The sequence below is a fragment of the Corvus hawaiiensis genome, chromosome 4 (assembly GCF_020740725.1).
Source record: "Corvus hawaiiensis isolate bCorHaw1 chromosome 4, bCorHaw1.pri.cur, whole genome shotgun sequence".
Lineage (NCBI taxonomy): Eukaryota > Metazoa > Chordata > Aves > Passeriformes > Corvidae > Corvus > Corvus hawaiiensis.
The window spans coordinates 37,710,224-37,725,055 of record NC_063216.1 but is presented as its reverse complement, the minus strand read 5'-3'; the positions used below and the strand labels follow the sequence as shown (position 1 = coordinate 37,725,055).

Sequence of the window (14,832 nt, the reverse complement as noted above, 5' to 3'; positions counted from 1 at the left end):
TACCACAGAATGACATAGAAATTACACTGAGAAATATAGTCAAATGAGGTATTGGTAATATACATTTCTCCACAGGATTTAGTGTACATATTTTTCCTACATCTTTTCTTGAAATCTTGTTCTGTAAATGTAGTCCTCCAGTACCATTATATTTCTACATGGCATATTCAGACTATGGACACAATATATTTAAAGGCAAAAAAATAGTTGACGTTATAGAGACAGAAACTGAGGGAAAGGAAAACATGTTTCAGTTTTCTCACCCTCTCATTCAGCATGGCAATCAGAATTTGACTCTGATACTCAGCACAAGTTGGATCAATGATACTGCTGAAAAACTTAATACTAAGTTGACTACATATTACTCCCCTTAATGGTTGTACTTCTCATCATCATCTGACAAGTCTGCGATTTCAGTATTTGATCAGTAGTATCAGTATTTTGTACTCCTGGAACTAATACCTCTATGCCAAAATAAATGAGTCTTAATCAGTTTTGGATTGTAAACTAAAACAGCAAATTATGGAATATGAAGCACCATAAACAGACATGTAACAGATCAAATAGTGCACAGTATTCAACATAATTTTTTAAAAGGGTCTTTTCTTAACCGTTGTTCTTTGTATTTATTTTGATATCTAGTAGTCACTGTTAATTCAGAATTGAAGCAACTTGCCTTGGACTGCTTAAGTCTGGCCCTTTGGGGAAGCTATTAGTATATGATATCTGATTACATGAAGGATGGCAGTCAAAGAACTTAGGTATCTAAAACATATGTAGTTATCTAAAATATTCAGATGAAGAGGTATAATAGGTTCAAGTAAACTTTATTTGTTCATTAATGAGTGTTATTTCCCTAAATTTAGAGAAGTGTGAAAAACGGGAAAGAAGAGAATGTGTCTCTTAGAAGAGACCAGTCCTTGTACAAAAGCCAAAGTCAAAATGCCATAACTGTGGTTGTATTTTAGGATGCCTCGTTCTTGAAAGTGCTGTGGAGATGTGGGATGAATTGTGACAGATAGGCCTGCTTTTGCACATGTTATTGTATGACGTTTTTATTTACTAGGATATTGCAGAGGGAAAGATGATGTTTTTGTCTTTTCCTGCCACTTGATATGTAGGTTTTCCTGGGCCACAGAGGCAGAGTGCAGGCAGATATGACTGGGTGTGGTGGTGGTGACCTGGGAAACCATACCACTGCAGGGACTGAGGGGTCCTGAGAAGCTCAAGGGCCATATATAGAGATCTACGTGTCCTGTAAGTTTGAAAAACTGCTTGTAGGCATCTGGAAAGGATCATGTCCAACTTATCATGATTTAGACAGCCATTGAAAAGATTCTGGTCCTAGGAAGAAATCTGGGTTAAAAGATGTTCTTTTCAAAGGCACAGTAGGCTGATTATAGCAGAATAAAAAAGGCTGGCTTTGAACTCTATGTCTCCTCTGATTCATTCTGAGCTTTGTACAAAAAATATCTTAACTTGTAGTCTGATAGAACCAAATTTCAAAGGTCCACAGCACTTCTGGGGTGTTTAGGGTGCTCACTGCCCATGAACTTCCCCGTCTGCTTTCTCTGTCTCTTTTGTGTCCCTTCAAAAGGTACCGTATTAATGTAAAATTGGTCTCCCAGTAAAGGAGTACTTGGGAAGCAGGAGGCCTAAGTTTAGGCCTCAAATCCACATCCATCTTTTGCTTTTACAGAGAAAAGTTTGAAAAGTATGCAATACACAGTATTCCATTTTTCATGCAATAGCTGTGCCACTGATAATTGCTAGGAAATGGAGAAAATAATACAATTCATTACAAAAGCTCACCCCAGAGCTGTACTAAAATACTGACATAGACGTGTCCACTAGGCAGCAAAGAACAAAGTATATTAGAGACTGAACTTGGAGAGGAGTTCCTGAATTTCAGTACCTGCTTATGCATTTTATTCATTAATTACTTGATATAAAGTATGTAAAAACTTCTATATTGAACAGGTAACACCATAATCAGGCTATGCTTCCATACTTCTTCCCCAATTTCTAGAGATCATTAAGAGTAAAAAATTATATGTCTTGGATACTTTGTAAATTTTCATAGTAATCCATTATTCAAAGGTTTTTCATGACTCAACAGAAAATGTATACCTTTTCTTCCAAGAAAACCTCCTTTTGAGTATGAGTTACTGGTTTTACAGCTGCCTCTCAACATTAGTGGATATTACAGTCTTCAAGAAAGGAATACTGTACTGTCCTCAGGAGTCATACTTACTTACATGTCAACAAATTTTGATGGGGAAAGTCTCAATGAGAACTATACCATGATATCTTCTAACAGCTTAGAGAAGAAAATGATTTCTGCTTGCAGAAAGATCCATAAACATTCATTTTATGAACTTCTGAGGATTTAGATATATCAACACAGGTGCTGCTGGGCCACTCCTCCCCTGCTTTCTAAAATTGTTACATGAAAAGGGTTCCTCAGTCTCTTTGTTAGAAATATTTCATGTTATAATTTTATTGGTGTAATTTGTGTTATTAGTGAAAAAGCTGAACAGTGTTTTCAATAATCAAGTGGTAAGTTGCATTATATTAATTGGGAAAAAAATCAAACAGCATAGACACAAAGAATAATATACTTTAGAAAATATGAGGCTGAACAAACTTTCGGAGGACCAAACTCTAAGGCAAATTTAACACAATCTATAATTATTTTGCAAAATATTTTTTTTTTTTATTAAGTCTTCATTCACAAAATGTTCTTTATATATTACTTATATCCAGAAGCATAATAAAATATACCATCTCTATCCTGAGAGGTTCCCAGCTCTGCTATTTAGGATAATAAAAGACCATACATAAACTATTATTTTGATGATCAGGAAAGTGTATTTTGCAGTGTAATTAATTGTTGTAAAAAGGATTTCTTTCTGAACCCTGTGATTAGAGCCTCTTTAGAAATACCTTTTTCCTCCAGTTTTCTACATTCTGTTAATTGTATCTATCTGAATCTCTCTCTGCAATTTTCCTGCTTATCAGAAAAGATGCTTAATGCATTGTGATTAGCCCATTGGATGGATATTTATAATTTGTATTTTATGAAAGAAATTCACGCTGTTCTAAACAGTTCTTCCTTTATTATATTTCCAGAGTATGCTAATAACAAAAGAAACACTGTGTATTTATATCTTATCTTATAATTTGTGTACTGTTTTTCTTATTTATTATGAATAAAAGCATCAGATTGGTACATGAAATGTGATAGAGAGGGTAGCCTTAAGCAGAGATATATAAACCAGTCAAAACTGGATCAAAAGTAGACAAGGAAAGGCCTAACAAAAATCTACAAGATGGATAAGTTTGTGTAGATTGCTGAAGCTCACCCAGAGTGAAAAGACACTTTCTATTCAGCCTTGTATGTAGAATTTACCATTAAATGTACATAAAGAGCTTTATATCTCTTTCTGAAAAAATAGTATTCCCTTGCTTCTTTCAATCAACAGAGATAAGCAAAATGGTTCTTTCCCTATATGACTTATAACATCAATTTCTTTTTAACTACCTAAGTATTAAATGCATCAATTTTATTTTATTTTCAACCCAAATTTCCAAAAGAATTTGTTCTTCCTATACAGCTTTCTCTTCAGACTTAACAAAAGGAGTGGCACAGCATAAAAGTTTCAGGAAAACTCACCTGAAAAGAATATATGCTATACTTGTATTGGGTAAAAAATAAGATGTGCTGCTGGGCTATTTTCTAAAAATTATTTCATTATTATATATTTATTATATATTTCTTCATATATCAACCATATTAAAGTACATGTTACCAATATTTTACAGCAGGGCTGGTAGCTGCTTGTGAAATGCACCAATTTCCCCCTTTTCCTTCAGATATTTAATTTTTACTGTAAGTTTATAGAATGTAACACTGTGAAGAAATCATGAATCTGATGGGGGGAGGAGGGATGAATTAGCTATCATATACTCCAGAAATGAGATATGCTTACTTTCGCTGTCACCTTGTGCATCCCACACACCGCAGACCAGACTACAATAAGCATGATACATGTGAATATGTTTCATACTAGATAACAATCCAAGGATTGTCTACAAAACAGAAAAATTAAAAGTACTTCTGAGTTAGTAAGAATTGAAAACTGCAAATTAATAATTAAGGCTAAGAAATAATAGGACAAGCAATTTAGTGGGTGAGATGCAATGGTATGTTCTGAATCAGCCGAAGAAGTCCTGCTACAATCAGTAAGGTGATTTTGGCTCAGAGAGTACCAATGCTCAAAAATACAGTGTTTATACCTACCATCCAAAGTTCACCCTGTCAGGAACAAAGCAGACCTTCTGCCAGGGGTGGCTACACATACTTTCTGTACAAGACACTCCTTGGGAAAAGCGGGGAGTTTGCATATGCTTCTGTATATAACTGGGACATGATTAGAGAGTGCAGCTATTCAGAGGAGCTCATGACTTCTCTAATCTAAACCATGTACCAGTCTTTGGAATCATGCTGTCTGGTAAAAGTAGTGGTTCTTGTTTCTGATTTGAATTGATGTGAAGCTTTGAACACAACTATAAGCTTGAAAGATAAGACCGCCTACAAAATAACTGGAAACAAAGAGAAAATTTGTGAGATCCTTGAAAAAGTATTCTTGGCCTTTTGTGGTATAAAAGTTTGAGCAGGTACAAAAGCTTCTCACTGGCAGATTTCAATTTTTCATCTGAACACTGGATTAATTTTCAGTAATTCCGACTTGTTCCAATATTTGCAGGTCTGTAATTTTTTTCTTTTTTCCTCAGTTGATCAGATTTTGATATGCCTGTGCAACAGGGCAAAACCAAAATACAAATGCTCCCTGAAACCCATAGCCCAAATATCAGAATTAGGTAAGCACTAGAAACCCTTTGTGGTCAGGAATGAGTTTTTTAGTTTGGTTGGGTTTGCTTTGTTTTGTATTTAAGTTGAATACAAGGGTTTTATTATTATTATAATAATTCAAAATAGAAGTAAATGGAAAGTCCTCCCAGAGGTACATTCTGAAAACTCTTAACAAGCTGGGTTTCATGCAGAGTCAGGAATATGGGGTCATCAAGAAAAATTTAGATCTTAGGCATCTGTTTCTATGCTGTGGCAGTCCTGAGTTTTAGTGGCAATTTCCTTGTTTGTTTTGTAACTTAAAAATGAAAAATAGGAACATTGACAGGAGTTAAATGGAATAAGTTCCATATTTTTTGGGTTTACTTTCCCCTGACTTTCTACTTTCTATCCTTTTTTTTTTTTTTTTTTTTAGGAATTATTATCAGCGTAATACTCACATTCCCAAAGCCCATTTTCCTTGTCAACCTGAAAGTTGTCTTCCCGAAAGGAATCAGAGGGAAAAATGCCATTGTAAAGTATTTCACTTCCAAGTTGAGGAGCAAGTAAAATGCCAGCAGCTAAGGTGAAGATGCAATTTTGCTGCAAACAGTGAATTTGTTTTCCAATTTATTTCTCAAATTTTCCTCCAGAGACTCTCACCTAAATTTCTTTACTCTTCTCTAGCTCTAAAATAAATTTAATGTCAGGAAATCTATTTCACTGATGTTAATCCCAGTAGATACATATATTTGGATGTTCCTTTTCAATCACATTGCTAGGGAAAAAAAAGTAAACATGCCCAGATTGCTGTGTGAATAACTGAGTGTCCTTTTATAAAAAATCAGGAATAAAAGCTACAGATTTATCACAAGGTGATATTTATAGATTTTGGTCCCTAAATTTCACTACCAGGCCAGTACTGTGTGGCATGGGGGATATAAGACTTCTGTCACGAGGTGAGCTGACCACTGAAGAAAAGATTGTTTGATTTTTTCCAATTAATGATAAAACAGTATTGGAAATAAAGAATATTATCCTTCATCTACAATTTTTTGGGATCCTGTGAGCAGCCATATTGCTTAGGGTGCTTAAAATATTTGTGTACCACAAACCTCTGGAATTAAGTGGTCTCCTTGGTTTTAAATATCGATGCATCAAAGGTAATGCACAGTTCTCTCCAATTTCAGTGAGTTTAAGACAGAAAATATAGGTGTTTCAGAAAAAAACAGTATAAAGAGTGAAAGACCCCGGAATAATCTTGTTATACAAGTCATATCACTTTGAAGCATTGTAAATATACTAAAGTTTGCTTAATATAGAATAGAGAGGAAATCTGACTGGTAGAAATTTGATCAAAAGTGAGGCTCTTTGATCCAGAAATAATTTCCTGGCACACTGTGATAACAGAGTAAGAGACACCTGTCACACCTGACTACACATTTCTGATTTTTTGTCATCTGAAGCATCTCTGTATACACACACTTCTAAAACATTTATAGGTTTCCTAATAAACCAGCCACATGGTTTTGGTTTTTTGTTGCATCAAAAGATGAAGGAGGAGAGAACTTCCTGGAGAGAAATACACATCATCCAGATTAAATCCATTAAAATGATGATATGAAGTGATTGGAGTATATGCTATACATTCAAGCACAGCAATAACTCTCTGGAGGGAGAAAAGCAGGAGTAAAAATTGGATATGTTGTGATGTCATAAGAGCAAAATAAAATAAAAATTGTTAACCACAGATTTTAAATCTTCTGAGGTTGGAAAACCTTGTGCTACTTCTTCATTGCCTTTGGAGAGAAAGGCAAAACATTTGGGAAATCCTTGCTATGTAACTAATTTGGAAATTACTCTAAACACTCTACCATATAGCTGACCTTTCAAAACATGAGTTTATTCGCAAACATATAAAATAAGAACACCATTTTAGTGAAAATAAACTACCTAAGTAAGCTGTATATGTGGATTAATATACAGAAAATGCCCATAGACATATATTCCAGGTTCGGTTCTGCTGTAGATTCATTTTGGCTATGTAAAAAAGTCCACAGCATGATGCCAACTTGTTGCCACATTGTAAGAATAAACAGCTATTGTGACAGTGGAAAGAGGAAGGGAGGGAAAAAGAAAGAGTGAGGGCAGGAATGGGGGCAGATAGAAAGGAAAATTATTTCATTGTCTTAGTGAACCTTGAATTCCCTCAGGAAAAAAAAAAGTAATCAGCAGCATGACTACAATTTTCAAGGAATTAAATTCCTTCTAGAAACAGAGAAACTCTACACAACAACAATAATGCATTTACAGTGGCTATACACTAGGAAAACAATTGTCAGAATGAGCAAAACAAAATAACTTATGTGAAAGGCAGTTTCAAGACAAAGAACATTCAAAGAGAGCAATGAAGGATTAAAAAGTAAAACTAAGAAAGAGGCACTGAGAAAAACCCCAATGAATTAGTGTTCTTTCTGTAGACTTCCCGTGCTTGAGTTATTACATTTCAGATGGTTGGAGTCACAATTTTCAGATCTATGTAAAACCTACATGATCCAATAAACAAAAAGGCATAAACCTTATATTATAAAGGAAAATGCACTATTATTTAAATTCTGTTGGATGGACTAAAACACTCAAGCCAGAGAATATCTATAAGTGAAGAGAAACAATTGTCTTCTTCCACATGAAATATTTAGAAATACTTTCTTGAAATAGATGTATGCAAAATCAAAGAGTTTGATAGATCAAATAATCAGAAAACTAAGTTGATTTAATCTTTAAGAATTACAAGGTCTCATATTCCCACTAGAGAGAATGTAGTTAAAATAATGGCTGAAGATCTGTTCTTGAATGACAAAATAATGTGGCAATACAGGCAGAGTTACCCATTGCCCTCTTCTGCTGATTCTATCCTGATCACTCAGTTAGTGAGCTAAAGAATAACCTTTGTCAATTAACCAGCTGGGGCACCCACTCCTTCCTAAATTTAAGTGTAAATTGCTTCCTGTTGTGAAGTATGATCTTTTAATACATTGCTTTTAGGTTATTGCAAAAAAAAATTAGTCAAACCTTTGATCCTTTGTATGAACCTGAAATCAGTGATAGAAACACTGAAGTACACCTTACAACAGGGCAGAAAAATCAGACAAGTACTGTGGGTACTCTGACAAAAATTGATAATTAATTATCATTTCATTCCCTTCAAATAAGGCTCAAGCATTTAATATATAAAAGTTATATAGTTTGGGATAGTTTTGGGATAGCCACTCTTTTAGGGAAGAATTCAGAGCTGATTAAAGTGTCTTTGGTCATGGATTACAGATCATGTAGAGTTTTAAACAATTGTAAATATATCTGGGTTTGATTTATTTGAAAAGAAACAAGATCAAGAAGTTAAATTGTTAACAGCATCTAGGATACAGTCATGGAGGAGCTTGACTTTGTCAGTTTAAATGTTTAGCCTCTATTCAGCAAAATAATATGTGCCAAGAGGATAGTGAACATTAGTTTATTGCCTGAAACAGCAGCAGTTTTAATTGATTGACAAATGAACAGAAAAAAAAGAATAAAATAATTAAATGAAAACACTGCGAGAATGGACAGTTTTGTAATTAGAAATTGTAAAGGTCATTGAACATGGCTTATTTCTATCTGTTTGAATGGAATAATTGTTTTGTGGGAATCTTTATGTGAAGCCTGGATATAAGCAATATTGACTCTCATAAAATAAGGGGTTTTTTTATTAATACTTTGAGCATGAGTGGACATAGCAAATGCAGAGTTGTGCTGATTCTGTAAAAAGTGTCAAAACATTTATACACCAGTACTAATATGCACTTTTGATACAGTCTGAGATTATGCAAAATATTTCTGGGGAATATTGTTAATCCAGGAAACAAGAAATAAAAAGAAAAAAAAACAAACATTTAGAAGATTAAGGATGAGATTATTAATTTAATTGAAAAAATACTTTTTTGCAAATAAAATAGACATTTATTGGTCCTGCCTGACCAACTTAGGTGCATTCTAATATGGAGTCACTAAGTACATCAGTGGACAAGGGAAGGGCTACAGATGTGATTTACCTGTGACTTCTGTGAACTCTTTGACATGGTCCCCCACATCATCCTTCACTCTAAATCAAAGAGAGATGGATTCGAATGGTGGACTGTTAGGTGAATCAGGAACTGATGGGATAGGCAATCCAGAGTAGTGGTGAACAGCTCAGAGTCCCAGTGGGTGGTAGTAACAGGTGGTGTCCCTCCAGGGTCCGTGTTGGGATACTATTCTTCATTAATGACACAGACAAAGGAATTGAGAGCACCCTCCCCAAATTTTCAGATTTGAGAGCACCAAGCTGAGTGGTGCTGTTGACACAACTGAAGGATGGGATGCCATCCAGACAAACCTGGAAAAGGTCAAGAAGAGGGCGAATGAGGATGTCCTGCAGTTTAACAAGACCAAGTAGAAGTCCTGTGCATGAGTCAGGGCAACCCCTGTTATCAACACAGGCAGGGAGATGAACAGATGGAGAGCAGCCCTGCCCAGAAGGGCTTGGGGGTGCTGGTGGATGAGAGGCTGGACATGACCCAGCCATGTGCACTCACAGCCCAGAAACCAAACATATCCTGGGCTGCATCCAAAGCAGCGTGGGCAGCAGGGGAGGGAGGGGATTCTGCCCCTCTGCTCTGCTCTGGTGAGACCCCACCTGCAGTGCTGCATCCAGCTCTGGGGTACCTAGAACAAGGTAAGACATTGACCTGTTAGAGTGGACCCAGACAAAGACACCAAGATCATTAGAGGGATGGAACTCCTCTCCTATGAGGAAAGGCTGAGAGAATTAGGATTGTTTAGCCTGGAAAAGAGAAGGCTTTGGTGTGACCGGATTGTAGCCTTCCAGTACCTGAAGGGACCCTGCAGGAAAATGGAGAGAAACTATTTACAAGAGCATGTAGTGAGGACAAGAGGGAATGGCTTCAAACTGAAAGAGTAGGTTTAGACCAGATATTAGGAGAAATTCTTCTTTGTGAGTTTGGTGAGGCACTGGGATTTGTTGCCTAGAGGAGTTATGTATGTCCTGTCTCTGGAAATGTTCAAGCCCATATTGGATGGAGCTTTGAACAACCTAGTGTAGTGGAAATGTCCCTGGCCACGGCAGAGGGGTTGGAACTAGATCATCTTTAAAAACATTTTCCAACCCAAACTACACTATGATTCTATGATTTATTATATAAAAATGAAAAAAAAAATGACTTGCATAAATTCATAACCTAAAATCCCCCTTTCAGTGCTTCTGATATTATTAATACACAATTATTACTATTCTGATATTATTAATACATAATTAATATTATGTTTTAAATATCCCAAATACCAATGTTTAAATCATTATTGCCCCAAACCTGACATCAATACATGAAATTATTTTCATTGGGAATGCATACAAGTTCTTCAATCTCCTTCTTAAGTAGAAGTATGATTCTCCACTATATTTTGCTATGAGTGTATATACAGACATATATGTAAGCATACATAAACTCTTCAAGACTTAGGAAAAAACTCTTATTTTTGGGGATAATCTTCAGCTAAAGATATAGATTTTTCCAGATATTTCTTTTGTTCTGATATTTAGAACATTTGTTTTAATCCATAACCTAAGAACAGATGCCCATGTAGATATTCTTTATGCTCACACATTTCTCAAGAAAGAAATATCTCTATCCTTTTCCTTGAACAGCATATTTTTGATAATTAATATGTGATGTAGTAGTTTAACCTAGTTCTTTATTTGTCTGAAAACTTTCAATAAAGCTTCTTTCAACTGACTGAAATTTTATTATTCTGTTCTATGTCATCTTATATGAAAGTGAAATCATTACATCCTATTACAGTGGTTTGAAAAATGATTCAATATGCAATTTAAAATACTGACTGTTCATTGCAAATTGAGAAACCATGTCAGAGAAAACCGCTGTTTGAATCAGAAGTGAGTATGAAAACCAAATAAAATCTTTTCAGTCACAATTCTGGTGTTCTGTCACTTTATCTTTTGTAACTTTAACAAGCTAAGCTTTCACAACAGGAAGTCACTATGAATTATCTTTAGCTTGCCTCTTGAGGGATAATTATTTCATATCACTTGTGTGTCAAAGATGGAAGGTTTCAAATCAATCCTGAAATTGGTTGTTCCTCCTAATGAAGTAACATTTTCAGGGTTCATTACTCTGTTATGCATTTCTGCTAAACCATACTGAAGGTTTAAAAGAACAGCCCAACAAGTAATTTGTTTTTGTAGTATATGAAATGCTTTCTGTCATTTTAATACATTGCAATGTTTTTCCTTTTGTGTGCTGTCCCACAGCCAGTTTTCACTTCATGGGAGTGGAAGTGAAATGAGTTTTCTGAAAATAAGTCTTCTATTAAAAAAAAAATTGAGAATCATTTCACCAAACACTTCTCAGAGGAGATATCTCCATTGGCCCTGTTGCTCCAGTCTTGCTTAAGTGTTATTGGCGAAGATGGCACATAAATCACTCTTTAAAGAGTGCCTATTTCTCCCACTTTAGCTCAGTACTCTGTTCGGCACACAGGTGACCAATGCCATGGAGGTACTGTCAAGTATCCCACCTCATTCCCCTCCAGAAGACCACAGGTTCCACATCCAATATTTCAGGCCTGTCCCAGATAGCTTAGGGCAACTCATGTGCTTTTGTTCTGTCACAATTTCAAAGGGCCTGTGATCCAACAAAGTAGCTCAAAGGTCCATGTACAGGTACCTGGAGTGGGATGCAGTTCAAGATTAGCATCTTTCAGTGTAGATTTACTGTGTGTATGCGAACTCTTTGTAGGCACCCATCATTGTCAGAGGTGATGTATGGCTTCATATGACTCCCACAGAGGCAGCTAGTGCTCTGCTATACTGAGAATATTCTAAGTATCCTGAGATATTCTAAGGTATCTGAGAGCTCTGCAAAGGGCTGGAAGATAGGATAAATTCTTCTTGTATGTTCCCCTGGATTAGCAGGTAAAGGCCAGCTGCCCAGAGATAGCTCAGGATATCTTAGGAATCCTTGGGGACCCAACTGATTTGTACTTAGGAAAAGCAACACATCCTTGCAGAGAATCTGCTCAAACTGTGGTAGACGCCTTGTGTCTTCTCACCCGAATAACTTCCCAAGCTTAACTGAATAAGGGCTTATAATTTTGTCTAAACATGACTCTATACTGACATTTGAGATGACCTAGTATTTCTTATCCAAGGGTACACATAATATTCTAATTCACTACCACCCTTCAAAAAACCTCAACATAAAGATTTTATTTTTGTGAGATATTCAAACTTCTTTTCTGAAATGTTAAGGTAAAAGTCATTGTAAAAGTCTCTTAACAATTCTATGCCACTAATTTAATCTACTTTATTATTCTTTCTCTAATACTAATTTTACTATTGAACATTTTTAAGAAATTTTACTTTTATTTTCAAGTCATACTCTTATTTGCCTGTAAAATAATTGACTGCATATGCTTGTCAATAGCCTACTTTTCGATCCCTGTTATATTCCCTTTCCTCTCTCCTTCAGTCTCTCAAAAGTCCTTTTAGATGCCACATTTTGCCAGCATTCTTCCCCACTGTGACATATTGCAGAATTAGGACTGTTTTAATGAGCTACCTACCATATTAAACAGCTGTAACTGTTTAATACCCCACTATACTGTGGGGACATTACTTAAATTTAAGTATGTGAAAGTATAACAGTAGCCTCAAATAGCTATTTCTATTTTTATTTCTTAACTTCAAATTTTATGGGTCTTTGATATATTTTCAGCTGAATACTGTTTCAGTCAATCTAACAGACTCCTTAAACATTGAGTTTACTCCCAACACCCTCCTTTTACACTTAATTAACTTGGTTAAATATTTATACTGCTGTCACAGCCTATATCCCTATCAAGATTGAGGTCCTGTTGTGTTAACTGCTAGGTACAGTACAAACACAGAAGTCCATCATATTAGTTACTTAAGAAAAATATTGTTAGCTTTCCATGAAGAATTACTTACTGTATGAAATATTCAATCTTTCTATTAAAAGATAGCCTTGTTTGATATAAAGTGCTTTAATTTGAAGGAAAAATTATATAGTTTTCTATACTTAAGGATTAAGATGGCTGTCTGATTACAGCAGCAGTAGTATCTTACCTAAATTATAATTATGAATATTATCATTATGTTCAATCAACATGACCATCAGTACTTACTGCAAGGTGTACAAAATGAGAAATACAAATAGCTTTATAACAAGTAGCAATTCATATGCATTGTTAGTGGCAAAAGAGACCATAAAGCAGACGTCTGCATTCACAGGAAGGAAGAGTAAATATGGAGCTCATACATTAGTTTCTAAAGGAGCTCATACACTATGTATCTCACATATCTCAGAAAAAAAGCAGCAAAAAAATAAGTTATCTAAGAACACACACAAGAGAAAATTCTAATCCTTATGCATATGCCACTACATATACTAAACTCATATTATTTCTGAATAAGTTACTGAGATAGCAAACCAAATGAATACATTCATAGCAAGGACTGGTAGGGCGGGATAATAGTCTAAGCATGGCAAAATTCCCAGTTCTATGAAATTAACAGAAACAGCAACAATTTTGATGTAATCAAAACTTAAGGTTGCACAGTTTTTATTTAGACTTGCAAGAAAATGAACTTTTGTTTAGACTTGCAAGAAAATGAGAGAGAACCTGACAGGTTTTTAAGGAGCAATTACAGATCCTGTAATATTTCAGAAAATAAATATGCCATTGTGTTCAGAGAGCTTAATTCCCAGTTTATATGAGGCAGCAAAGAATTATAGCTGCTCTGACCATCACCTTGTAAGAAGCATACACTCATAAAATTACTTCACATCACAAATTTTGATCACAAATCTCCTCGGATACCTATACTCTGAGCTGCCTCAGATTAAGGAGCCTGTTGCAAATTGCAAATGTTTTCTTAAATTCTGCCTATACACCTGGGTGCACTCAATCCATAAGGCATACTCCTCCTATTTAAAAACAAGCCCGGTGCACATCTTGAGCCCATCTGAGAGAGAATAGGTTTAAGAACTGTAATGGAATATGTTTAAGGCTTAAACATGACTAATGTAACTCAAGCACAATTAACAGATTGGGATCCTATAGGAGTTAGGTGAGTGTGATCAATTAACAATCACTGATAGACTGAGATTAGATAAAATGTCTCTGTTAAAAATCTCCTAAATATAGGATAGTCATTATTTTAATGGTATCTTTAAATGAAAAAGCAGCAGAAAATAGGGCTACAGAATAGACCTTAAAGGGAAGGATGTTTTATGAAGTTTTTGTGTATGTGAATACACCGTCTAACAGTATGCCACCTGTCTAAAACAACAGCACAGAGTATCTTGACATCAGTCATAAATTAGTAGTTTTCAGCATTTACCCCGGTAAGTAAATAGCTACTATATCTGTTGGAAAGTAGCATGAGAACCAGAGCTAAGACTTCCAAGCTGTGATACATTTATAAAAAGCATGTATCCCCAGTGTAGTGAGAAGGTTAAATAAATATGTGTTCCCTTAGCTATTCTGAGATCTGGATGGAACTAGGCACCTAATTCAAGATGATAAGTAAATAGATAACTTTTGAAATTATCTGCATTTAATGAATTCCCTGTTTAATTAAGGTAAAACAAAACAATTAATATAATTCAATCTTCAAGTGAACTGTTTAAATATCAGATTACTTTTGGAAGAAACAAAAAGCATTGTTAGCTACAAAATACTGCTTTGCAAATATTTCTTGATGGCCTGATTTTTATTTTTTTAAAAAGTAAAATATTCACCATACAAAACTAAAATAAAACTAGAACAGTACTCAGTTGGTAAAATATTCAGAAGGGCTGCAAGGCATAAGAGCCTTGAACATCTTTTGCTGTCAATGTTGC

At 35.1% G+C, this 14,832-nt stretch overlaps 1 protein-coding gene across 16 annotated transcripts in view; it reads right to left on the bottom strand.

Annotated features, from left to right (window-relative positions):
• Nucleotides 1-14,832, bottom strand: part of MGAT4C (MGAT4 family member C) — a 337,651-nt gene that overhangs the window by 85,745 nt on the left and 237,074 nt on the right. For 4 of the 16 annotated variants that reach the window (XM_048301686.1, XM_048301696.1, XM_048301689.1 and 1 more), the window contains exon 1: nt 8,941-9,271. The exons of the other annotated variants lie outside the window; for them this stretch is intronic. The gene's annotated coding sequence lies outside the window, so the exon portion shown is untranslated. Of the gene's footprint in view, nt 1-8,940; nt 9,272-14,832 lie in introns of those variants that run through there. 16 annotated transcript variants of the gene reach the window in all.